This window comes from Natator depressus, chromosome 10 (assembly GCF_965152275.1).
Source record: "Natator depressus isolate rNatDep1 chromosome 10, rNatDep2.hap1, whole genome shotgun sequence".
Classification (NCBI taxonomy): Eukaryota; Metazoa; Chordata; order Testudines; family Cheloniidae; genus Natator; species Natator depressus.
Window position 1 is genome coordinate 65,800,903 of NC_134243.1, and position 28,000 is coordinate 65,828,902.

General features: G+C 39.5%; 1 long non-coding RNA gene across 1 annotated transcript; it reads right to left on the minus strand.

The window, feature by feature from the left end:
- Positions 1-3: 3 nt before the first annotated feature.
- LOC141995303 (uncharacterized) lies at positions 4-27,999 on the minus strand. Its single transcript, XR_012641294.1, has 4 exons — positions 27,789-27,999; positions 13,970-14,098; positions 10,862-11,089; positions 4-87 (listed from the first exon to the last, which is right to left on the minus strand). It is a non-coding gene; the product is annotated as an uncharacterized LOC141995303 (long non-coding RNA).
- Position 28,000: the final 1 nt, after the last annotated feature.

Sequence of the window (28,000 nt, forward strand, 5' to 3'; positions counted from 1 at the left end):
TCTTGTCCCATAGTTGAACGGTGATAGTTCTTCACTTGCTTCAACACATTGAAGGTGCATTCACCTGAAGCCACTGATGCAGGCACACTGACAAAAATACACAACATGTAGCCAACCATATTTGAAATGTTCTGCTGTAAATAAGTAGCATATCCACAGTTTAAAATGTTCTAGTGTTAATAAGTAGCCTTTACAGCTTGAAATGTTCTGCTGTAAATAAGTAGCTTATCCACACTTGAAATGCTCTACTGTAAATAAGTAGCCTATTTACACCTGAAATGTTCTAAAGTAAATATGTAGCCTATCCACACTTGAAATATTCTACTGTAAATAAGTAGCTTATCTACACTTGAAATCTTCTACTGTATATATGTACATAAATGCTGAATGGTACACAAATGCTGGAAAGACTTAAAACAAATTAAGAACACAAAATGAAACAGTCAGACTAGTTATTATCCTTATCACTGAATCAAACCTCAAGCACACAAGGTATAATATAACAGGCTGAGCTGAAGACAAAGGGATGACGTATACATAGTAAACACAGACACAGATACAGACAGAGGGATAACGTCCAAAAATTTCAAATTTGTGTGTCCTCACGAAACTCACCGTACAAGATTGTCCTCACAAATTTTCACCTTGAATCTGGGCCTATAGACTATGAAAGCCGATGATGATGGCCAAGCTACCAACCTAGGGCTCAACCTACCAACCAGTCACCTCTTTTAGCTACCATATGAAGATAATAATGAGGAATTCTCACACATAAATAATTCCTTAATCAACTAGATGTAAAACTATAAAGACACGAAAATGTAACAATTCTCTACCTTTCAACACACACTTGATCCAGCACCAGCCACTAGTAGTGGTTTGTTTATATAATCAGCTGATCTGAGAGGACACGGTCTAATCTTGTGTTCATCAGGGTCTAATCTTGTGCCATCAGAACCAATATATTTTTATTAATATTTATGAACATTTTTAACTCTTGAATGTGGCAAAATCTGTATCAGTTAACAAAAACATTATGTCTTTTACCAAATCACATCTCTTATTTGCTTAAATTTGCAGCTCTAAGATGAGAGACCGTGTCACATTTTGGTCCCATAGGGATGCACATAAAAACAAGTTGCGAAACTTATCAAATGCCAAATAATTAACAAGTGTCTAAATTTGAGGCCCCCTTTGAGCTTGAGGCCCAGGCCAAATGGCCCTCCCACCCCGATTGGCCCTGGCCATTACAAGTCACCATAATGGTAGCAAGTGTACTGTATATTACTGGGTTTGGGGAGATCTCCCCCACTATGAAGCTTTATTTGTGGTAAGAGTTCAGACTCCTCTTTTGGAAGAGATATAAAACTGTGGTTCTGACTTTTCAAAGGTCCGATGACACATATTGCTTGAGAGGGGAAATTAACTCCAGCATTCTGGCCAAATTTAAGTTTGGGATATTGCATTATCTTTCCCTGAAAGTCCTTCTATCATTCTAATTGGATAAAATATTCTTGCTTTCCTGTCCTAAACTGTCATATTGTAACTTTGCCCTGTAAAACACACAGAGTGAAATCCTGGCTCTATTGAAGTAAATGGCAAAACTCCCATTTATTTCAGTGCGGCTTGGATTTCACCTGAAATGTTTAACCCAGAGGTGGCTACATTTCAGTGCTGAATTAAATAATTTCTCTATATAGGGCCCAATCCTGCATCCCTTTAGTCATCTGAATAGACCTTAACTACATGAAGTTCCATTGACAAATTGTTTTCATGAGTAAAGACTACTCACATGAGGAGGAGTCTGCAGAATTGGGCCCATAGTTCTTAAAACACTTTGGGATCTCTTGGAATAAGGACTATAAATCTGCTGTCATAATTAATTAGTTCCTCAGCTTTCACATAGGACACAAAATTTCTCTTCTGATAGAGCTCCTATACAGGATGGAGATAATTCAGTCATGATATATTATTCATAAGAGTGTCCTTTACTACTGTGGTAAGATTCAAGAAAACTCCAAGTGCTGAAAAGTGAAGAAGCCCCCTGCACTATCCAACCTGTGAAACAAATTCATTCTATCAGTGTATCTGCAAATGGAAAGTAAAGTAACTACTGTTCCTGGGAGCCTGTAAAATATATTATTCCTGATTCCTGTAAACCAAGATAAATATGTCCTCGCACAAGACTGTCCTAGCAAAAATAAGTATATGTAGTCAGTCTGCATTCCACAGAGCTCAAAGATGGCTCATGCCTTCCTACCTCTCTTTGTTTTACTCTCCTTTTTGTTTAGCTTTCGCTATTGCCATATTTTACTGTTTAGCTTTATTTTATTTTACTTCACATGTATATTTTTATGCCATAAAAGGTGCTGTTAAGTCTTTTTAATCTATTTATGTATTTGTTTGGTGACAAATGTTCTCATTATTTCCCAAGACAAACAACTTAATATTAAATAAAATATTGTGTGCTTTCACTTTTTTTAAAAACTAGAGTTATAAGATTTGTATTTTTCACCATGTCAAGAGCCATGCCTTTTCTGATTTTTTGTGATGACAAATAACCAACCTTATTTATGATGTATAAATATGGCCTGAAAGATTTAGTCAAAAAGGTTTTGGTGAGGAGTTCTTGTGTTTTATGTCAGAAACTGAGTTCTTGTCTCCCCTAGAAGATTCTTTGGTGACTGGAGAACAAGTTAAATTAGTACATCACAAGAAACAAAAGACTGAAAGCTAAGCAACTGAGAAAGGAAAGGATTTTAAATCAGATAGTTTTAAACACTTTGGTTTATGATTGGTTTTGTTAATATTTATTTAATCCAATGACTAATAAATATTTTGGACAAAGGATGTATTTGTTAAAGATTCAACAGTCTTGTCCTTTCAATTAAAACGTCAGAGCTCACACTAAACAGCTGAGACCTTCAATGAGTCCTATAGCAAAAGCAGAGAAAACCAGACCTGACATCCCGGAGATTTCTAAGGTAAAAACAAGCAGGAAAAAAACCACCCCACTTTAAAAAACAAACCAATTATTCAGGCCTACTATAAAAGGAAAATAAAATAAATAAATAAATAAAAACCCTGTTTCTTAAAAGCCCTTTGCAGGTCATCCTTAAAAGAGCAAATTAAAGACTAAATGTGTTGTGAAATTTAACCTAATCTTTTTTTGTCAGAGTTCAGGGACCCTGGAGTAGAGATTGATTATTAATTGAGGAGATTCTTTCATTATTCTTCAGATCTTATCTTTTGTATAAAATCATCTGGCACCAGGCGTTTCCTGATTCAGAGTGCTACCACAAAGTGGTTTCCAGCTCTGTTCAAAAGATAATGTTGGAAAATGTACAAATATGCAAATATCAGCTCAAAGCAGTTTTATGTAAATATAAAGAACTGCAGTCACCCCCTGGGGCCCTATGCATTTGCAGTGAAGGAAAATCTATGACCAAAAAAAAAGTGAGCTCTTCAAAACAAAAAAAGACACACACACACACACACATAAAATAATCCAGTAAAGCCAGAATAATGCCAGATTGTCCAACACAGGTCTTTAAACCCTGGAGTGAAACTACACAGTACAGTGTTAGAGACTGCCAAAATATCTAATAATTCTAGTATAGTCAGAGAGCAGCTGTCAGCATTAATAAACAATTCAATACAGGTCTTCCAGGCATTCTCCATACTTTGGCCTGATAGAAATCCAGACTAAATCATATCATAGAGTACATGCTGAACCTAGTAAGTCTGAAACTGGATTGCCACAATTTTCTCTACTGTTTTACTTTAAAAAAGATGCTACAGAAACGCCAGATACAATATTTTCAAATAGAGTTTTTATCTCTATGAAATTTATCCTCTTTTAAGATAACATGAACATTGCTTAAGTTTTACTATTTGAACATTTGGGGAAGGTTGGGGGAAAAGGACCAGTTCTTCTGATCAAGATTCCTGACAGAATGAGAGCAAGCAAAGCATACTAAATGTGCAATATATCTACATATAAACAGTTCTACAATACATTGTTCCTGGTGCTGAAAAAATCAATAAAGAGCATTTTAAAAAGCGGTCCCCTACTTAGACAAAGCATTGTGCCCTGAACTTGACTGTCTCACTCTGCATGCGGTTTATGCTCATATGCCAGAGATGGGTGCACTATAGTACAGATAGATGAGGTCAGAGAGAGAGTTTCCGAGCTTCTTGTCAAGTCATTTCTTCTTTATAAGCTCTGTACAATGAAAAATTTGTTGTGTTATCAATGTTACTGTTATGCTACTTTCCAAAGACAGCAGAGAAGGCTGTTGGCATCTGAAAGTGAGTAGGCAAAACCAATAGGCAAAGACATGCTCTGAACCTATTTTTAAAGATACTATTGTATTTGACTCAAAAACAGGGGAGTCAATGCACTCCTGTCCTTGGCTATCCTGAGGAGCCTTCATGCAAGGGTAGTAATAACTATATTAGCTATCAAATTCAGCTCTTTGTTTGTTCAACATCTGAAGTATCATTTGAAAGTACATAGTGTTTACCAAATTACTTGGTCCATCTTCAGATGTTGCTCCCAGAGGATTTTGATTCAAGGGTTAGTCTGAGTGCTTTGCATTTGAAATGACTCATACAGCTCCTGTTATTTCTTTTGTAACACAGGAATTGCCATAATGCCTCAGATCCATGGTCCAATTAGTCCAGTATTCTGTCTCTGGCAGTGGCACCTTCAGAGGAAGGTGCAAAAAACACCACAGTAGGTAGATGTGGGATAATCTGCCTCCATGAATGTCTCATCCTAATCCCTAATCATCAGAGATTAATTTGAAACTTGATACGTGAGATCTAATAACCTTCCTCAAAAAAATCATTCGCATTAACTATTATAACACTAGAGTTTTTGATCCATATAAATGTCCAGTTCCTCTTTGAATATTGCTAAATACTTGGTCTCAACAACATAATGTGGCAGTGAGTTCCACAGTCTAATCATATGTTGTGTAACGGTATTTCCTTTTACCAGTTTTGAATTTTCCACCTTTTAATTTAATTGAATGTCCCCTTGTTCTTGTTTGTTGAGAACAGAAGCTCCTCATCTATCTTCTCTATACCATTCATTATTTTATATTCTTTTATCATATCTCCACTTTACCCATAGTCTCCTTTCTGAGGTAAACAATCCCAACCTTTTTAATCTCTCTTCATATGAGAGACTGTCCATGTCCCTACTCATTCTTGTCACCCTTCTCTGAACTCTAATTCTGCAACATTCTTTTTGAGATAGGGTGACTAGTACTGCACACTGTATGTCAGATGAGGTTGCAACACTGATCTATGTAATGGCATTATAATATTACCCATATTATTCTCCATCTGTTCCTTATGCTTCCTAACATCTTGCTTGCTTTTTTGACAACTACTTCACGTTGAGCAGAGGTCTTCATTGAGCTGTCCACAAGGATGCCCAGGTACTTCTCCTGAGTTGATACACTTAATTTAGAACCCTGTAAGGTGTATGAGTAGTTCAATTTTTTTCCCCCGAACATGAATTATTTCACATTTTATATTTTCATGTGTCATTTTTAAGCTGTCAGCATTTTTACTCTAAGTTTATTTTGATTACTTTATTTTCAAATCCACAGAAATGGCCCCTCCACACCCACCCCCCAAAAAGGTTACAGTTAGCATTTTGAGTTCCATTCTGATTCATCTCAATTGTATAATCATGTGACTCCATTTACTTTAGAGGAAGTATTTCTGATTTACACCAATATAAGTTAGGGCAGAGTTAGACACTAGCTCTTCAGCTGGTGTAGTATAGTTTTCTTTTTAACTTAGTTGAGATCACATTTTTGGCCCTGTCAGAACAAACTGTATTATAAGTCAAAATCAAAATGTAACAGCCAATATATTCTGATGTTCTGTATTGTAAACAGACCCCTAGTATTGTGGAGTGACTGTGATGGTGTCAGAGCCATGGCTACAAATAGAATCATAGGACTGGACTGGACCTCAAGAAGTCATCTAGTCCAGTCCCCTGCACTCAAGGCAGGACTAAGTATTATCTAGACCATCCCTGACAGGTGTTTGTCTAACTTGCTCTTTAAAATCTCCAGTGATGGAGATTCCACAACCTCCCTAGACAATTTATTCCAGTGCTTAACTACCCTGGTAGTTAGGAAGTTTTTCCTAATGTTAATGTCCAACATAAACTGCCCTTACTGCAAGAAGCCCATTGCTTCTTGTCCTATCCTCAGAGGTTAAGGAGAACAATTTTTCTCCCTCCTCCTTGTAACAACCTTTTAAATACTTGAAAACTGTTATGTCCCCTCTCAGTCTTCTCTTCTCCAGACTAAACAAACTAAATTTTTTCAGTCTTCCCTCATAGGTCATGTTTTCTAGACTTTTAATAATTTTCTTGCTCTTCTCTGGATTTTCTCCAATTTGTCCATATGTTTCCTGAAATGTGGTGCACAGAACTGGACACAATACTCCAGTTGAGGCCTAAGCAGCATGGAGTGAAGTGGAGTGGAAGAATTACTTCTCATGTCTTGTTTACAACACTCCTGCTAATACATCCCAGAATTACGTTTGCTTTTTTCGCAATAGAGTTACACTGTTCACTCACTCATTTTTAGCTTGTGATACACTATGACCCCCAGATCCCCTTCCACAGTACTCCACCTTAGGCAGTCATTTCCCATTTTGTATGTGTGCAACTGATTGTTTTTTCCTAAGTGGAGTACTTTGCATTTGTCTTTATTGAATTTCATCCTATTTACTTCAGACCAATTCTCCAGTTTGTCCAGATCATTTTGAATTTTAATCCTATCCTCCAAAGCACTTGCAACCCTTCCCAGCTTGGTATCATCCACAAACTTTATAAGTGTACTCTCTATGCCATTATCTAAATCATTGATGAAGATATCGAACAGAACCGGACCCAAAACTGATCCCTGAGGAACCCCACTTGATATGCCCTTCCAGCTTGACTCTGAACCACTGATAACTACTCTCTGGGAACAGTTTTCCACCAGCTATGCACCCACCTTATAGTAGCTCCATCTAGGTTGTATTTCCGTAGTTTGTTTATGAGGAGGTTCATGTGAGACTATATCAAAAGCCTTACTGAAATAAAGACTTTAGTGAAGTCTTAAAGTCACAAAGACTTAATGAAATAATGAGATAGAGAATACTATGGAAAGAGAAAGATGTTCACATTTTGGTACAAGCAGCTTAATTTTCAAACACATGAATTTCAGGATCATTCATTTCAATAAAACATTTTTCTCACATGTAAATTTTCATGTAACTCAAATGTTTTTAATTCTCAGACCTCATCACCATCTGTAACTCAGTCTCTATTTCTTAAAAAATTGCAGACATCTGTTTAAATACCCATCTCTTTCATCACACAGAATTTTAGATTAAAAAAATAATCTCTAAAATAATACCAAAGTTGGGTTACATTTCCAAGCAACCAAGAGAGACTGGCATTTAAAATTCTGTTGTGTTGGCTGCACTGGACTCCGTGCTGCATTAGGCATTGTCTAATTGATATCAAATATTAATATTTAATTAAATAGTCAATTATCTTTTAATTTTTTGTTAACATTGAGATGTTCAGAGAGAGTGATGGCCAAACCCCAGTTTCAGTCACATTTTGGTCCACAGCTTTGAGCAGTCAGTCAGTTTTTTAAAGGCCATTAATTTGCTCAAGTGTACGCTACAGTACCTACTGGGTAAGGGGTCCAAAGTTACGCACTTTTATCCTCCAACACTCTTCAGATGGCTGATTTGTGTGGATGATTTATATCACACACCCATGCTGGTGCAAAACATTTTCTGTTAGGTTCTCCCTGCAGAGTTTCTTTCCAGTTCTTCCACAAGTGGAGGTGGACTTTGACCCCACTTTCCTCCCTGCCTCCCTCACAGAAAAAGAATGGCATCCCCATGGATTCATTAAGGGCCAGAACCCTCTACCTCAAAGCCCTGTGCCTTTGTACTGGCTCCTGTAGCTATCTCCAGACTCTCTGGCAGTGCTAACATGTTTTTCCTTGTAGGCAGTGGCACCTGGAACCCTCCATTAAGGGACCAGTCTGTATCAACTCCTGAATGGATTCCCTGCAGGATTAGGTGATGCATGCGAAGTGCCATGGGAAAATGAGACGATGACCAGGATTTTCAATGTCGGCTTTAAAAATCCATATTGAGACACCTGCCTGTTTTTCAAAGGTAGTCAGCATCCAACAGCTCAGATTAAAGTCAATGGGGATGTGACTGGACCCTCAGCATGAAAAGATGACTCTCCCCTCTTGGACAGTCTGAGAAGCCATTTTTGGCTTCTCAGACTGTCCAAGAGGGGAAAGTCATCAAGTTCGGGAATATCTGGAGGTTAATAGCCTCCATGCATAGGAATAACTCCTGTTTGTAAGGTTAAATACTGCCTTGGACGTTAATACCCTCCATGCAGAGGAATAATTCCTGTTTGTAAGGTTAAATACTGCCTTGGACGTTAATACCCTCCATGCAGAGGAATAACTCCGATTTGTAAGGTTAAGTACTGCCTTGGACGTTAATACCCTCCATGCAGAGGAATAACTCCGATTTGTAAGGTTAAGTACTGCCTTACTATGGGATCCACGCTATTCACCATTCTTTGAAGAAGGGCTTGATTTTTGTTTGATGACTCATGCTCCTACACGCCCCTCTCAGGCGGTCTGATGGGAAGCAATGAAGACTGGTTCGAGAGGCAGAATAATATTTTTATGCTTCCAATAAAACATAGTTTTAAGAACCCTACCCAGCTGACCTTATATCTTGTTCAGATAACATTAAAGCCTTTGACTTAAACAATTTCTTGAGTCCGTCCCCTGCTAAACTACAACCAATTAATAATAGTTACGAAGCCAATAAGTTACATGCAGCCGAAGCAGAATTTTCACTATTTAGACTTCACCAGTCATAATGAGAAAGTGGGGAAAAGCAGGAAAGTTATCTTATAGACAAAAGCACAATAAAGATACAAGCATCACAATCAAATAATAGAAATACTTTACACTCGTCACCAACAGATAAGCACTCATTTTTAAAAATTATGTAGGGAACCATACATCTGACTTCCCTCTTCAACCTGCTGCTTCGCTAAATTTATGAACATAGTATCAAAAGAAGTTTTAGAGCCATCCTTTGATACTGAAGACAAAGATGCTATTCATAGCACAAAACCTCAAAGTCCTTGCCTTAGATAGCTTCCTTGCTGAATTTTACCAAACATGTGTAGACCAAGTAGACTCTTTTTATTACTTAAGATGATTAGCAGAAGCAAACACTAGAAGAGAACTTCTTCCTATGTTCTAAATGGCCCTGATTACTGTCTTATTAAAGCCAGATGATCCTGCAAGACACAGGCAAAAGTCTTGTCATGAAGGCTAGAAATTACTCTGCTTAATATCAGTCACCCTAACCAAGAGTGATTTGTCGACAACATATACAATTCAAGCAACCTACCTCCAACCTCATTGCTCTGATGATTCTATACCAAGACTCTGTTGACCCATTCATTAGTAAATCAGTTGATGCCGAAGAAGCACTCAATAAGGTGGGCTAGGATTTCCCTTTCTTTGGCTTGGAGAAATATGGGTTCACTATTTACTTTGAATCCTGTCTAAAACTATGCACAGGACCCAAGTCATCCATCAGAACAAGTAGCCTCTTCTCAAATATTTTTCCCCAAGCTGTGTCATGCAACAGAGGTGGTTTCTTCTTATGTATACTTTATATTGCCTGAGTCCTTGCCTATGGCGCCTCATGCTCACCTATACATACATATAACATATACATATAACTGAAATAAAAATCCATCAGTGTGAATGCAGAACAATGATATCTGGTAAGATTGATCCCCTCACAATTTCTTTACAGGTATTTGGAGCAGTGTCAGGATTTAAAACTAATTGAGACAAATCTGATATTCCCCTAATTTCTAGGAGAATGCTGAAGTATATTTTTATTAGATGGGAATTCCAATGGCCTAATAACTAAGTCAGATATCTGGGAATCATAATACCTAGAAAAACAGACCTAATAATCAGTAGCTCCAGTTCATCTATTTATTGGGGGAGGAGTGGGGCAAATTCCAGTCCCGTTAGGGACCCTTTTCTGGTCTCTGCAGATCCTGTCTCTCCCTCAGTTGGGGAGACTCCCCTCTCTCTTGCCCACATGGTGCACAAGCCAGTGCTACCAGGAGTCGAGTTCTCAGTGGACTCCCCTGCTCTCTGCTATACCAACACAGGCGCCCCATGTACCAAACTGTAATACCATTGTGACTTCTGTCCTTCTGTCTGAACAGCATGAGAGGTCCTGGGTTCAAATCCCAAACAAGCCCTTGCAAAAGCCTGATTTTGTCCTCTACCTTTACATTTTTGGGCTACCTTTGCCTGCTCGTTTTTCAAAAAATAGCATGGAATGGTTGTTGCACTGCATTCAAATATGGTTTGTTGGTCTAGGGGTATGATTCTTGTTTCAGGTTTGAGCAGGTCCTGTTCCAAATCCCAGACAAGTCTTCACACGTCTGGTCTGTTGCTGTAGACTTACAATTTTTACACTAGTTTTGCCTGTGTTTTTTTCAAAAGTCATGTGAAATGGTGCTCACCCAGACACCTGAAAGTGGCTTGTTGCCTAGTGGTATGATTTTCATTTCAGATCTGCAAGTCTCAGTATTCAAATTCCTGACAAGCCCCTGTAAAGGCTGGTATTTGTCCTGTATATTACAAATTTGGGACTACTTTTGCCTGTGTTTTTGTCCGTCCCCCCCCCCCCCAAAAAAAAAAAAAATCACATAGAATGATGGTCACAGTAGGGTCTGAATATGACTTACTTTTTGGGGGGAAGGAGCAGCTCCACTTCCAGTTCCTCCCAGATGGCTGCAATCTCAGGTGGTGGAGGTGAGAGCTCTGCCTTCCTTCCTCTCTCTCTTTCTCTGGGTGACTATAATGTCCTGGACAGCTTATCTGTGGCAGAACGCCAGGAATATTTGGAGCTTTTGCTTCTTATCAAGGGCTCCTTCCTGAAGTGGAAAAGTCTTTCCAAAAGATAATCACCCTGCCTGGATATGGGTTATCAAAATTAGTTTAGCTGGAGCAACTCTAAATTTCTCCCACTTCTCAAAGGGCGAGTGGTGCCAAGAACTTCCCAAAACATCCCACCTGAATCTGGGGGAGGAAGAAACAACTAAGCAAGGGAGAAGACAATTGACGGGCGGAGGGGAGAAATGGTAACCTGTCTATAAAAGGAAACCTGCTCGAACTGCTCATAAAAGCAGAGCAATGTGGATCTCACAACCTGCCCATTAGAGACCTGGACAATGTGAGAACCTACCAAAAGGAACATTTCTTTCTTTCTTTCTCTCTCTCTCTCACACACACACACACACAGACAATTATCTCCCTATGTACAAAGGAAGTTTTTGCTTTCCTAATTCAGGCACATAATATTACTCATTTCTTCAGATGCAAGCAATATTTTGATGTCAGAAAACCAAGTAACCTCTCCACATGGGTTCATATTGAACAAAAACTATTATATCTCAGCCCCATCTTTTGCTATTTAGGATTCATTTATTATAGGCATTCTCATGACCAGTTTCCTGCTGTTGTAGCTATTAGACAAGTAGGGTCACATACCTAACCACCAAACTTAAATTTCATGCTTCTGTTTTATGGGGAAATTACATACTTTGTATTCAGAATAAACCCCTACTTTTGAAAAAACTGGGAAGGGAGAGGGAATTATTACTTTGTCACAATTAATCCACCACAATGTCATTAAATCACTTGCAGATGTACAAGATTCAAAGTCATTAAGTCTTCTGCAAATGTCCAAGAGCCGCTTTCTGGATATGTTTGCAGCTGAAGTGTCTGACTGAGCATCATTTTGGCCCCATTGTGCTTACTCACATTTTAAGAGAGAGAGAAAAATAAGACAGGTCAGCAGAGGTCATGTATTAATATCTTATGAAACTTTCTGAAGAGAACTTAGCTGACTCAAGGTTTCTTTGGGAGGCTGACCCTGGAACATCCATACACTTCCCAATGTAATACCATAGGACACAACCCTAAGCCATCAGCTATGGATCAGCATTGAAGATCCGATCCAACTCCCACTGAAATCAATAGAAAGATTCTCACTGAAATCAGTGGGAACAGGATCAGAGTCCTATGTTAGATCCAGCAAAAGCTTTAGATTGTACAAGAACCCATCCTGCTTATATAAAATAGGTACAAAAAGTGATGATAAATGCTGGCTTTCCAGGAAGACCTTAGGCTCCTCGATTAACATTATTTCCCCCAAAGTAAAAGGGCTTTTTGAAGGATGTACGTTATTATAGTCAATTTCATTTTGCATACAAATATGTTGTTAAGATCTGAGATGTTCCTACTGGCTGAAATTCATCCCAGCACAGGGCCAATGCACCAGTTATGTCCCAATCATATTTTGAAGCCTTGGATAGACTGACTATGCTGCCACACCAGTTTTAAGTTGACATTATTCCCTCAAAGTCAATGGAGTCAGACCAGTATAAAAATAGTGTTGATAAGCACTGGTAATCACACACCAGTAAAACTCAAATGGTGAATCAGCCTCACACAGGTCATGTTCACAGGTTGAAGGGCACCCACTGGGACTAACATAAGTAAAAATGGGCCTCATGGAATAGAAACTTTTGATACTTCAAGCAACGTTTATGGCTAAGTTTCTAGCTTTATAAAGAGAGAAATCCAAAAGGGTTGTCTCCACCTATCTGTTATGTCTTGTCTTTTAGATCGTAAGTGCTTTGGGACGGGGTCTGTTCCTGTATGTATTGTACCACACCTGGCACAGTGGGCCTCAACATAGTTGGCTTCTAGGTGCTACCACAATATCTGTCCTCATTCCTAAATAATAATAAATAAAAAATAGTCTCAAAACATGGAGGACTGGTACAATGGTCTAGTAAATATGAGGCTACCATACAAGCAATGAGAAGAACTTGTGAAGTTCCACATAGTCATGCTTTTCTTCCTCATTAGTTTCCTGCTGTCTTGTTTCCCATATCTTGCTCCTGTCTTCTCCCTTCCTCTAATGTGGAAAAATTATATGCATTATTGTCCAATAGGATGGTTTTATCCTCTCCTAGATTTCTAGATTGTTATGGGTTTTCTATTCTTTTTCTGCTGACTATATAAAAAAAAGTTTCAAAAACTCAATAAAACATTAAATTACATACACAAAAGGACACATATTCTAGAAATTCGAGAACAGAATAGAATTAGAATAAATATTCTAGAATATATCTTCCATTCTTCAGAAGCCCTGTATCTGTGTTTTTTTTCTGCTGGACAGAAGTGCAAGTTTATGGCATCATAAGAATCTCATAGTCCAGGGGTGGCCAACCCTCTGGTTCCTGAGCCACATGCGGCTCTTCAGAGGTTAACATGCAGCTCCTTACCTAGACATGGATTCCGGGGCTGGAGCTATAGATGCTAACTTTCCAATGTGCTAGAGGGTGCTCACTGCTCAACCTCCTCTGCCCCAAGCCCTGCCCCCACTCCACCCCTTCCCCCAAGGCACCTGCCCCCTGAGCCTGCTATGCCCTCACTCCTCCCGCCCATAGCCTCCTGCGCATGTGAAACAGCTGATTGCAGGGGGAGGGGAGAGTAGGTGCTGATTGGTGGGGGTTGCCGGCAGGCAGGAGGAGCTGAGGGCTGGGGAGCGGATGTGGGGGCTGCTGACGTATTACTGTGGCTCTTTGGCAATGTACATTGGTAAATTCTAGCTCATTCTCAGGCTCAGGTTGGCCGCCCCTGCCATAGTCAGTGCGCCCAGTCAATCATGGGACAATGTTTTTCTTTTAACACCAGGCTATAACTAGTTTATTGGGTCATTGTAATAGCCAGAGATGGAGTCATACTCTGCATTAAGCAGGCCAAATTTGATGCTAACTTACCTCTACCATGCAAGCCAAGTGAAGCCAGTTGGATTGCATGAGGTGTGAGGGCTGAATTTCAGTTGGCTCAGGGTATCTCAGCTCTAGTAGCCCTTTCCCAGAATGGGCAGCAAAACTTGAGGGTTTCCCCTTTAAAAGAGAGAATAGAAGAGTTATTTTCAGAATGCTGAATGTGCCACTCAAAAGCTGCCTTTGTTCAAAGAGGCAATTCATATATTAGGCTCATATCTAGCACTCCTCACTCAGGCAAAACTCCCATTGAGTCTGCATATTTACACTCATATAAATCTGGAGTAACTCTATTTACTTTTCCATTTAGTATTCCTCCAGATTTACATCAGTGTACCAGAAAATTTTTGGTCTCGAATAAACAATAAGTAAGAAAAGGAGAATATGGCTTTTGCTTTTTTCTAAGATTCCTTCTCAGTACAACTGAAATTTTTAATCAACTAGTTAAACTTCTCTTTATGACCAACATTGGCAAAAGATATATACAATTCTATAGCACAATATAAATTTAACAACATTTCAACTTTTTGGCTTTAAATTAATCCTTATTCAATGGAGTAATATTCAGACACATTTACTGAAAATCTTTCTTAGATACTTACAAGGGTGAGAGTAACATGACTTTATTTTATAAGGCATGAATGTCACATTCTTCTTTAAGGGAAAATTATATAAAAATATAGGGTATCTGATTATTGTATCAACTGACATTTTTGTAAGTTTAATTTGATATTTTTTCCCCCAGGAATAGACTAACCTTTACTACGACTCACCTTTAAGAATGTTCATTCCAGCTCTTCTGTCCATCTGGTGGCTGCCTGGCTTTTCCCTCCTATTGCTAAGTCCGTCTGGCTAGCATTTTTTCCCCAAAATACTACAGGATCATTTTTTTCTAAGTTTGTATGGAAGAAGCTAGACCACCCTTTAAAATCTCTATTTCAAGGATATAACTTGTACCCTCATGTCAGCAGATCTAAAATCTCAAGTGGTATATCACAAGTCATAAATGGCATGTGACAGAAGTAGTAAGCAAGGAATATATTATATTCTCCTCACATATCTAGCCAAAGTCTGTCAGAGTTAGAGGATCTGGTTGTTTTCCAGATATTTTTTTCTCCCAGAGGGATTCACCTTTATTTAATCTAAGAGAACAAGCCTGACAGCCATAATTGTTTACTATTTAGCTTTCTGAGAATATGTAAGGCCAAAGTTTCTGTTGGTGTTACTTCAATGATGTTAAGAGTTACACCAGCAGAGAATTTAGCTTCTCGGATATGATCCGACAGCATCAACTTCAATGAGACAAGATCAGTAGCAGACCCTTAAACTGCAACACGAATCATTTGAATGCATAACACATACAAAGCCAAAACAGTAGTCCAATCAACATCAGTTCTTTAAAGCTTGATTCCAAGATCTCTGATTTCCTCACTGATTGTCCTGGGCCATGTGACAAATATTTATCAAATACTTTGGGGAAAAAATCCTCTAGGGTGCAATGTAGTGTCTAGCTAAAGAAATTCTAATTATACACCCACTTGCACAAAGTCATAGACCAGGGGTGGGTGGCCAAACTTACAGACCCTCTGAGCCACATATGATAATCTTCAGAAGTTCGAGAGCTGGGCACACCTCCTGTGGCTCGGGGTTTCTGCCTTGCAGCAGGGTGGTGGGTTTAGGGGCTTCTGACCTGCAGGGAGGAGTGTCTCGGGGCTTCAACCCTGTGGGAGGTGCCTGCTGTGACTCAGGGCTTCAGCGGAGAATGGAGGCGTGGGCTGGGCGCGAGCTGCACCATAACTGTAAAAGAGCCACATGCGGCTCATAAACCGTGGTTTGGATACCCCTGTCATAGACGGTATGTTGATATGGTAACACTGCAGCACTATACCTCTCATCATAGAATGAACGTTTTACACATATGCAGGGCTAATCCTGCTCCCACTGATGCTAATGGAAAAAAATCCCATTGACTTCAACAGGATCAGGCTTCACCCATAATTAATTAAGCCCCATGTCATTCCTGTGAGACAGATAAGGGATATATAGAGATCACTTCACCCACCTCTGCAAAGTATCTGCCTCTGAAAAATATCACCGTTCCAAAATACACATGAACACAAGAGTTTAGAACAGGATGTGGTGGCAAATACCACAGCCAATGGAAACAACAGAGGGAATGCTGATAGCCAGAGTGGAATTACGCAAAATAGAATCTGGCCAGGACACCAGGATTAACGGCTCCACTTTTACAAAATGTGCCATGGATCTTTAATAACCATAAATGGTCAAGACCTTGTTTTTTTCTCTCCAGTTGGAAAGATGACACTGCTAGCAGTAAAGCATCTGCTCACACCATGCTGTTGTATCATTTCACGGCTGAATCACCAACATCACTTCCAGCAACACCTAATTGTTCTGTGCTCTTATCCAAGTCCAGTGCCAGAGGGAATTCCCGACTCCATTGAAATAAATGTCAAAACTCCCATTGACTTCAAGAGGGCCAAGAATTTCACTCCCAACATGTAGCTTGTAAGATCTGACAGTAACTTTTCTCATCTGACAGGAACGGTGAGATCTTGGTCATTTTTTTAGTAACTGAGATCCTTAAATAAAATTTATAACTAGTTTATAACATTTTTTCCAATTTAATTAGAATCTTGCTTCATTGTTCAGGTTGGCAAAGTCTTTTCTTTGTAATATGCTGTAGATGCTAGTGTGCTGAGATTTGCTTTCTAACTGAAGTGTTTACTCAGGAAGTTTGCAATACTCCCAAAGCAGCATTTAAGATAAAAGTTCCTGTATTATTTTTAGAATAAGCAGCTACAGCATAATCCAAAGGAGCAATCACACTCAAAGCATCACCAAAACTCCAGTATATAGATTTTGTGTGTGCGTGCACTTTTGTCTGCTTGTTTTTTAATGAAGTCAGCTCCATCAGGACTTCACTGCTTGTGCTCAAATGTAAAGTTACATCTTTTTACAAACTTAGTGCTCTACTTAGTACAAAATACCTAGGTTCTGTTAGAAGTGATGATCTGCAGTCCAATGGAAGCCTCACAGGCTTCTCTGCAGCTCAGTCGATATGTTTATATAATCCCTAACACAGAGAGGTCTCAGTCCTGATTGGTGCCTCTGGAGAGTACTGTAATACAAACACGATATTTTTTTTAATGGTGTTACTTCAGATTCAGAAGACACTTAGCTCTCCTTAGCTACACCAGGTCAACTTCAGCCCTCTTATTATTTTTATAAAATTAGAAGGACTCCGTGGAAATGCTCAGGAAGTCTCCCTCAAATGCATACAGACGGAAGAGCAAAAAGAAGCTGGTAAATTCTTATGCTTACAGTATTTGCCAATAAAGTCTGCTGAGAAGGTGATGTTTACTTGTTAGTGTAGGCAGCTTTATTCAAGCAAATGTTGATTCCAATTCTACGCCCATTTAAGGCCTTGATTCAGTTAAACTCTTAAGAATGTGCTCAAGTCTCATTGTCTTCAACTTAAGCATGTGATTAAGTATTTGGTGGGGTTAGAGCCTATATCAGTTTGGAGCAGGCTCATAACTAATCTTGCTACTCATCTAGCTGTAGGGCCTATTTTCAAATAGGGGGTCCCTTAATACAATGGTCAAATCCAACATTTGAATCCTCAGATCAACGCTTTGGTGGATAAAAATGTTTTTAAGCAGTGGAGTGAAAATCTGAGGGTAAACTGGGTGATTTGGACGTCCTCTTAAGTGATTGATATTCAAGCTCTGTGTCTGAGGGAACTGATTGATGTCCAGTACATAAATTTCTAATGTATCTGAACTAGGAACAAGGACAGACACTTATGAATGATCCTGTTTATTAAGCAAATGTAATTTCAGCTGACACAAAAAGAAATGGAATATAAATAACTGTTGCTGGGACATTAAAATACCAAAGTGAGAATAACAACTTAAAATTTTACTTTAAAAGTAAGACAAATGCAGCTAAATTCAAGTGCACATGGCAGCTAGTCCTCTGTCATGCCACAGGGAGTATAGTCTGGCCGTAAGAGTAGAGGACTGGAACCCAGGTCTCGTGGGTTATATATTCCTGGCCCTGCCATCGGTTCACTGTGTTGCTGGGAAAATCACTTTAACCACTCTCAGTTCTGCTTTCAGGTTTAATAAATTCATTTAATGTAGGTGAAGTCCTTTATGATGTATGAAAATTATGATAATATAAAGCATAATTATCATCATCCGAGAGTTCCTATATTCCAAAACAGGTAAGTAGGACCTTTTGTTAGGATCTGAGTGACATAGGCCAGGACATTGCTGGTCAGGCCTAGTGGTCAGAGCAGAAGCTAGGAAGTAGAGATCAAAGAGGGAGACAGAGTCAGAGCCAAGGGTCAGAGACAGTGTCAGGAATCAAGCCAAAGGTTGGAGCCAGAGTCAGTAGCCAGGGGTGGGGCATAAATGCAGAGATCTGGAACAAGGCAGGAATCTAGATCAGGACAGGACAGGAAGAATAAGGAGTCAGGTGAGAAGGCAGGGTCCAATGTGGCAGCCATCCAGGAACCCAATTAATTTATCAGACAACTTCCTGTGCCTCCTTCTGGCTTAAATAGTGAGCCTGAGCCAACTGGAGAGGCTGGGTGTCGCCTATGATTGGCAGTGTTGTGGGTGGTGCCTCTGGTGAGCTACAGTCCACCAGTCCACACTCCCTGTTAGTATTAGCAAGCTGCTGGCTCATGGCTGTAGTCTGAGGCCTACCTGGAGAGCCACAGAACTGGGCTCATGAGCCCTCCCACTCAGTTTCTCATTCAAATACCAGTAGCCTTCTTAAAGTATATGGGAGGATTTTCTCTAAATACTCACATTATATGCAGATTGAAACTATCAATCTGGCTCTAACAGAAATGTCAGTATTTCCATATTCTAACAGAGCTGGCAGATTATTAGATTGGATATGAACATTACCGACAAGCCCAAACTAAAATCAACACTCCAAATAAAACCAAATATTGGGCAAGAACAAAATCTGAATCCAGACACCTTTCAAATGTCTTCTATCTTCATAATGGGCTGATCCAATATCATGATCATCCAAAAAACTTTGGGTTTCCTGAAATCTAATCTGCAACTGGATTTTGATTTTTGGAACTTGAGCAAATCTCTGACAAATCTGGTAAGTCTGGTTTGTGGACATGCTACCTCATTTCCTAACTTTCAAACAATTCTGCATAATACTTACATGAATATCTGAATGCTTCTCCCACTCAGTTTCATTTGGACTATCAACACAAAAGAATAAATGCACACAAATCTGACATCAGGAATTATAACATTCAAAAACCAGTAGGAGAGCACTTCAATCTCCCTGGTCACTCAATAACAGACCTAAAAGTGGCAATTCTTCAACAAAAAAACTTCAAAAACAGACTCCAATGTGAAACTGCAGAACTGGAATTAACTTGTAAACTGGACACCATCATATTAGGCCTGAATTAAGACTGGGAGTGGTTGGGTCATTACAAAACCTAAACCTAAGTTCCCCCTACTGTTACTCACACCTTCTTGTCAACTGTTTGAAATGGGCCACTCTCATTACCACTACAAAAGTTATTTTTCCTCCCTTGGTATCCTACTGTTAATTGAATTGTCTCATTAGACTGACCTCACATTTGGTAAGGCAACTCCCATCTTTTCATGTATTTATACCTGCTCCTGTATTTTCCACTCCATGCAACTGATGAAGTGGGTTCTAGCCCATGAAAGCTTACACCCAAATAAATTTCTTAGTCTCTAAGGTGCCACAAGGACTCCTCGTTGTTATATCTGTTTCATGAAGTGTGCACCAGATTTGCTACGGTGAATGCTTCTTCTTACCCTTCAGACACAGCGTGCATATCAGCACTGGCTGCACTGGATCTAATCTACCTCCCTCTCAAATGAGCAACATATGGAGCAGGGATGCTGTTTGAACTAGGTTCTTTCTGTCAAAGACCCATCTTCTTGCCCTTGTCTTCACGGCTCCACTGAGTAATGATGAGGAAAGAATTTAACATTTGGAAAAGTCTCATAGGAGCAAATTCAATTGTAGTGTAACTCCAATGAAACCACTGATATTACGTCAGAGATTAAACTGGCACTATAATATTTAGAAAAAATAAGACAGTGTGCTGCAGTATGTAATTACTGTCTTAGAAAGCAAAAAATAATAAAAATGAATCATTCTTAAAGAACCAGGAGGGCACAGTTGGCTTAGTCATCTTAAAGGTGAAAATTAGACATGGCAGTAACACTTTGGTGATATTCATAAAAAACTGACAGCAAGGAAAGGCCACCCCTGCAATAGTACCAGAAACAAGATGCTAGAAATATAATTTCATGATGGTATTTTAGAAAAGACTGATAAAGAAAAAAGCACTTCTGAAGCTGAAGGGACTTATCCTTCTCTCAAATCAGTGTAAATCAGGAGTAACTTCACTGCAAGTCAAGAATTATACTGGTGTAAAGCTAGTGTAAGAGGAATCAGTCCCCTCAAAAGTCTAAATGGGTACTTTGTAACAAAAGCTGACATCAGGAATTGCTTTGCGTGTGTGTGCGCACGTGTGTATTTTTTACTATAAAGGCAACTTTTTTAAAGGCAATTAACATCTAAAAGGCCATTGTTAAGGGAAGGAAGTGCTCTTTTAGAAATATTCTTGTGCTGAGCATAGTTGATGGGAATCGTGCATTCTGTTCCTTTGGGTGCTCCACATTACAATCTCACATGGAGGTGAGGAAAGAACATTTTTAAACACACGGAGACAATGTAGCGATCTGATAGAATTACTACACAGACTTTAACACATCTGTCAGTAACATCTGCCATACCTCAGCTTTTCTTGTTACTTAAATGAGAATCATCCAGGCAAAGATCCTCTCTAGCCAAGGGAATAACATCCAACAATGAGAACCAATTTTGTAAGTGCAGAAGGCTCTAAAGAAAGAATACAATTCTGAATATTTTTATGGTATTGGGCTACAAAATAGCCTTACTACTGCTGTCTTTCATTGTCACTGTGTGATGCTAACCAATAACTTATTGTCATTTACATTCACTGGGGTGCCCTCTGGTCTTCTTATGGTATCTCATGTGCAGAAACTCAGCTCATAATCAGCAAGAAGTTGTCACTCCCACCTCTTTTACCCGCCTCTGGCCAGAGCACAAGGTCATGCTCTCTTTAACATGTCAGACACTACCCTTTCCCACAGTAAAATAATTTGAGCAGTCCATTTTTGATTTTACAAAAAAGAGAAAACTTTTAATATCAGATAGACTACAACAGAGAAAAAGAAAATGAAAGCATTCAAACAACTAACATGAACTCTGTGAAAAGATTTGGAAAGCAAGAGGATATCTTAGTTTTCATAATAAATAAACTTACGATAAAGTAATGTTTGATAGAAGAAAATGCTTTTTCTTTCTCCTTCTCACACCAACATGATCTATGATGCTCTCCTTGGAGGACTCTCTGCCTGCATAGACTTTGCCCATATATAAGCAAATTCTCCTTTGGTCAGAGCGGACACAATTGCAAGTCGTGTTAATTCTTTAGTTCAGTGTTTCCCAAACTTGCGATGCACTTGTTCAGGGAAAGCCCCTGGTGGGCCGGGCCAGTTTGTTTCCCTGCCGCGTCCACAGGTTCTGCCGATCGCAGCTCCCACTAGCCGCGGTTTGCTGCTCCAGGCCAATGGGAGCTGCTGGAAGCGGCGGTCGGTACATCCCTTGGCCTGCGCCGCTTCCCACAGCCCCCATTGGCAAACCACGGACAGTGGGAGCCGCGATCGGCTGAACCTGCGGACGCGGCAGGGAAACAAACCGGCCCGGCCCACCAGGGGCTTTCCCTGAACAAGCGGCATCCCAAGTTTGGGAAACACTGCTTTAGTTGATTTCTCAGAGTACCTATGAGCCTTGATTAAAAGGACTCCTCCTGTTGGAAGTTAAAGAAATATACAAAAATTGCAATTTCCTTTTTCCTGGTACCATGTCAACATTTCATTAAAATGCCTGTCCTAACCATCCCAATTGTTCCAAATCATGAGCCAGGTCGCCAAAACTTATGAGATTGGCATAACAATTATGAGATTTTAAACAAATAACATTTTCAGTCAAATTTCAGGTTCTTTTTATTTGCCTCTTAGTTTTTGAGCCATCACGTCAGACTTAGGTCACATTTTCAAGATTTTCTCCACGAGCATGAGAGTTAAAAACTTAGTTTTTCTTTTAAATGAAAACTAAAATTTTCATGAAATCACATGATTCCAGAAGCTGGGCCTTTAAGAGGATCACCAGATATTATAAGACTCATGATAAAATAGCAAGAGTTAACAACACTAGGCATTCTATGAAATATTTTCCCTCCCCATTATTTTCCGGATAAACTAAACTATTAATTTTTTTTACAGTGTATGTTCCTCTGTTTAGTCAAAGGGCATTTAACACCTTTCTGTAAGAGTTCATTAAGCACAGATGGACTGAAGGGAAGAGTTCTTAGTTAAAGTTTAGAAGAGAATAACATTATTACTATTTGATGTGCTAAAATTCATTCGAAGAATAGTCAGGAATGATGGGAGCTTTGTCACATGGTAGTGTTGTACCAATAAATTAAAAACCAGCAGGATCTTATTAAAGAGGAAAAGGCAAAATACCACATTTATTGTGAATAGAGAAAGAATCATAGTAAGCAGTTAGTTATAGTTACAACATTCCATTCAATCTCATATTTTTTCACACATTCACTCATACACACACACACACATAGAGGTTCTACAAGGTTGTTATCATAGTTACCAGCCTTAGAGTTGCTCATGCCAAGCCTCTGGCCAGGTGGCCTGGACATGAGGAGGGAGCAGGGCCTTGTCAGATGCTCATCTGATTCTCCTGGAAGTTGGTTTGTAGAATCAGACCCCAAAGTTCTCACTTTCTAGAGTCCATTTTTATAGGAATTTCTTCCTATGCCAGTCTATGGGAATTACTTCATTATGCTGTTGCTGAATCAATCAGCAGATAGCACATTCCTGACAGCTCTGTGCTGCTTGATGTTATCTTGTTCTTTGGTTCTCCCATTCTTGAGGCTGTTGGGTGGATTCCAGTCTGCCCTCCGGGGGTCCTCTGGTTATTTCCACTTGACGCCTTCTTCAGCCGATGGACACTGGATTCTGGCTGGTACCTCCCTGATCATTCAGTTATTATCCACACACATCCTCTATCTCTATTTTAATCACAATTGTTAATACAACAAAAGGGCGGGGAGTCTCTGGGTGCTGTTTCTGTTGTTACAGAGTATTGCTTTGAGTCTCTCTCTGTGTGAATTGCTTTGAGAACAGACTCTGTCTTAGAATGTACTAACGCAATTAGCAGCTTGAAAGTTTCACACCTAGAGGGAGAGAAACAGTACCAAAAACCAAGAGACCTCTTAATTAGTAATATTCTGGAATTTAAACTATGGGGAATCAAACTCATTTGTGATTTTAATACGGAACTTCTTTAATATGATCCAACAGTACTACAAGAATCAGTATTGCTGATTAGGTGAGGTTGATTGTAGAAAGAGAACACACAGGCTATTTAGAGACAACTACAGTGAAGAAGGCAGTAGCAGGAATGGAAAGAGAATTGCCAAGGGCCTGATACTGAAAACACTTTAAAGGTATTTAGACACCTCAAGATGCAGACAGATGCCTAGTTAGATTTGGAAAAGTGCCTAGGTATCTAACTTCCATTGAGTTAGGCACCTTCATGATTTTAAAAATGCCAGTCAACATGTATAGGCACCTAGATACCTTTAAAATATGGCCCTTAAACCTTGTCTATGTTCAGCTTGAGCATCAGTATCGTGTATTTATCTAAGATACTTCTAAGGTGCCTGCTGCCACCTTGATCACATCTGCTATGTCCGGTCTCATGGATTCTTGTAGCCTGAAGAACAAGACCACATGAAGCGCAGCTTCAACCACAAATGCCCAACTACATACAACATAAAATGTTAAAATATTGGTGCTATCCTGATCTATCCCATCATCTGTATGTTTTCTCCTGTGTGGAGATGGGTTAATCAGGGTTAGTACCCATTACACCTCTAGCATTTAGGGCAGCGATGAAGCTCCTCCACTCCTGTCTGTTTCTGACAAGTTTTTCAATGGTTCCCCAACTGTGCCCCAGGTTTGTTGTTTTTAGGCAGCCTCGTTTTCGCTTGCCTTCAGGTGTCCATCTTATTGCTATTCCGGTGATGGACTCAGTTTCCTTCCAAAGCACATGGCCAATCCATCTCCAACGCCTCCTGGTAATGATGGTGTTCATATCTTCTTGGCTGCACTGTGTAAACAGATCTTGGTTTGAGATTGTTCTGGGCCAAAAGATACGGAGGATTTTTCTAAGGCAGCTTCTATTGAATGAAGACAGTTTGGACATCTCATACTTGGTCAGTCTCCAGCATTCTGCACTATAAAGTACTGTTAAAAGTACACATCTCTGATAAATCCTGAGTTTGGTTTTGGTGTTGTATTTTGATTATTTCCAGTCTGTATTTAAACTCCTGAAGGTGTTCCTGGCTTTATTGATTTTGTTCCGGATGTCCTGGCTTGTTCCACCTTCCTGGCTGATGGTGCTGCCTAAGCATGTGAATGTTTCTACATTGGTGAGAACATGATCCTCTATCCCTACTGGTGATGGTGAGGCAATATTAAAGGTCTTGATATCCGTTTTACCGCGATTGATTTTCAGTCCAATTTGCTGGCTGAATATGTTAAGTCCAGTTGTTTTTTCTTGTATATGGTGTTGGGTATGTGATAGGAGAGCAAGATCATCTGTGAAGTCCATGTCTTCAAGTTAATCAGGGTGTCCTGACCAAACTCTAATTTGGGTATTTATATTCTGACTACAATATCAACAATTCCCCCACTAATTTCATTTGGATTAGGTATTCTTTTCTTTCCCTCTGCTCTTATGCAGTTGCCATGTTTTACCCAGGAGGAGGCTATACTTCAGAGGCAGGCAAAGACTGTGATTCCAGTACAGGGCTTTGACTTTCACCCTGTGCAAACCTGCTAACTATACTCTGGCTGCATGTTATTCCATGCAGAATGTTGTCTCTATGCCCTGATCTTGCAAGGAGTTTCATGCAGGCAGACTTCAGTGCTCATGCAGAGCCCCACTGAAGTCAATAGGGTCCACCCAAATAGGGCTTCTTGCAGGATGGGTCCATAGGCTATGACCCAGGAAAGCAGTAAGCACATGCCTAACTTTAAACATGTGAAAGATTCCATTCACTTCAAAGGAACTACATATATATGTTCTCAAAATTAAGCATGCGCTTAAGTGTTTTGCTGGACTGGGATCGTCGTTTGTAAACTGCTTTAGGATCCTATGTGATAAAAAGTTCTATATCAAGGTAAGTCATTGCACTTTAATGAAAGCCCTCAATTACCACTGAACACCTTCTAAGGGCCTATAAGAAGAAAATAATCTCCATGCTTTTTTGTTAAAGACCATCTTACAATTTTTCTATACAAAATGTCCTCTGTTTATACTTGTAGCTATAATATCCCTTGGTTCAAGTGAAAGATGTACAGAGAGGAAATAAAAGCCTCAGTGATTTCTGCCCATTTAAAAGGGCAGCCACTAGACTAAGGATATAATCTTTCAGATTCAAATGAAAATTCACCTTGCTTAGAACCAGAGACCCCAGACTAAGATATTTGCAGTAGGCTATGTGGATCCTGGTCATCCATTTTATTCTGTGACTGAGAGCAAAATCCTTCTTTGGTGCATGCAGAACAGCAACATGTGATATTTCTGTTTACATCAAACCATGAACAGTTTTACTACTGATCTTTCTGGAGGGTAGGAGGCAATATCATTGTCCCTGAAGACTTTTTAAAGTGCTATATGTTACTGTGAATTTTTGTGCTTTACTACTGTGTGTGAGCAATAAAGAAAAGTGTCAAGTACAAGACTCTTGGGTCTATGAACTTATAAAAATCACTGCTTTTTTTCTAACGGGGTCCTAGAAAAAAAAACCCACACTTTATCATATGGAGCGTGAGACGGGGGGGGGGGAGGAGAATCTGGACTCAAGAATTATGACTAATAATAAGCACTGAAAATGCTCTAAGAGTTAGTGTATTGTAATGGTCAGAATGACGTGGAGAACAGTGAAACGGGCACAATTTCTTGTGTCTTACAGTCTCAATTAAATCACATGCTTAAAAGATGGGAGCAAAATCAGACTACTACATTGCAAACCCTTAGGGACAGGAAGCGATGATCATTATGGCAGTGACCTACTGTTGTACAGTCCAGTGTCAATTTATGGTAGTTCATAAATTAGTAATAATAACTTTACTTGAACTGCAGCTAGTCAATAAGAGAAGGCTTAACTTTCTGCCTGAAATATTTATGCATTTAGGATGCAATTCAGGAAGGTACTTAAGCAGGTGCCTAACTTTAAGTACATTGAAGTCAATGGAGCTACTCACAATGCTCAACTTTAGGTTGTTGTGCAAGTAACTTGCTAAAGCAGGGCCGTATACACAACACAAAGAAGAGACCCTTCTGTACTAACACAAAATTAGTCATAAAACAGGAATCACACTTCACACAATTTCAAAAACTTTTATATATAAAGCAATCAAGTTGCTTTTGAACTCTGTAGGATTGAGCAAAGTGATCAACTTTTTAAAATATGCAGTTAGACAGAACTGGTATAAGTAAGCATAAAGTGTGCTGTGTGAATTTTATCAATTTGAATATTGTTCTTCTGTTAAAGCTCAAGTATTTTATATTACCCTTTAAATAAAATATACTTTAATAGTCCCTGAAAAAACTCACATATCTCTGATTCCTACTTGTACTTCATGGGGTTTCAGATCAGGCCCATAATGTATAAAGTGCAACACATATATAAATCTTTGCAAGATTGGGGGCTATCTCCCAATTCTGTAAAGTTACTCCTGTGAGTAGTTACTCCCACGCAGAGTCCCATTAACTTCAATAGGACTCCTTGTGTGGGTAACAACTACGATCAAGGGCATAACTGTTTGCAGGATTTGGCTCCAGTTATTTTTCCCCCTTCACTTAGTGTGATTTCAAAACATGTCAAGACAATGAATATTGCAGTATTTTCCTCTAGACTTTACATGATAAGTCACTTCATCCCACCTTAGCCTCAAATATGTACTAATTCTCTGAATAGTAATGAATGTCCTTTGGTGTAATTTGAGATACTAAAAAGGGTTAGCCTCAAAAATTCTCAGCCTAGAGAACTACAAAGCAGAGTTGAAAAATACCGGTATCTTCTTATGCATTGCTTTTTGTTTAGAACATTGTTACTATTTTACAGAAGAGAAGCACACACACTAATGCTACACTGATGTAAGAAGCATACTGCATCCTACACTAAATAAAAGCCATACATTAAAATACAGAGGAGGTTGCATGTACAGTATTCAGTGAGCTCGGACAGCGAAAACTACTTTTCCTGAAGAGTATGTAAAGTTGCTCACATCAGTTCTAGCCTTCTCATGCCGGAAACACACATGGTTGAACTGGCATGAGAAATTCCACATCCTAGAGATCTAGAGGAAGAGTAAACAACTAAGTAGTTCTGTGTCTTTAAGAAAGATTTATCTTGGGAGGTAAAGCACAGCAGAGGCAGATGCGGATCTAGCTTAGGTGCCCTGACTGAATAATAATCAAGACCTCGAATGGCAAAGAAAGTCTTTAGCAACTGCAAACACTTATGCCCGTCAGTAACTCCATGCACATTAACACTGCGCCACCTCTCTCTCCCACTCACCTGCACAGGTGTTTGCAGACTAAGGACGCTAGGAACTAGAGACGGGGCTTGGGCTGTGTCCCGAACCAGGGGCCTTTTAACCTTCCTTGAATGACCTACGCTGCTGTGCACGCCTTGCTAGGGGCACATCGCGCGCCGGCGCGGGGCGCAGAGGCCCAGCCCCGGGAGAACACTGCTCTGCCCAGCCTCGCGCCCCCGTTCGGCCCGGCCCC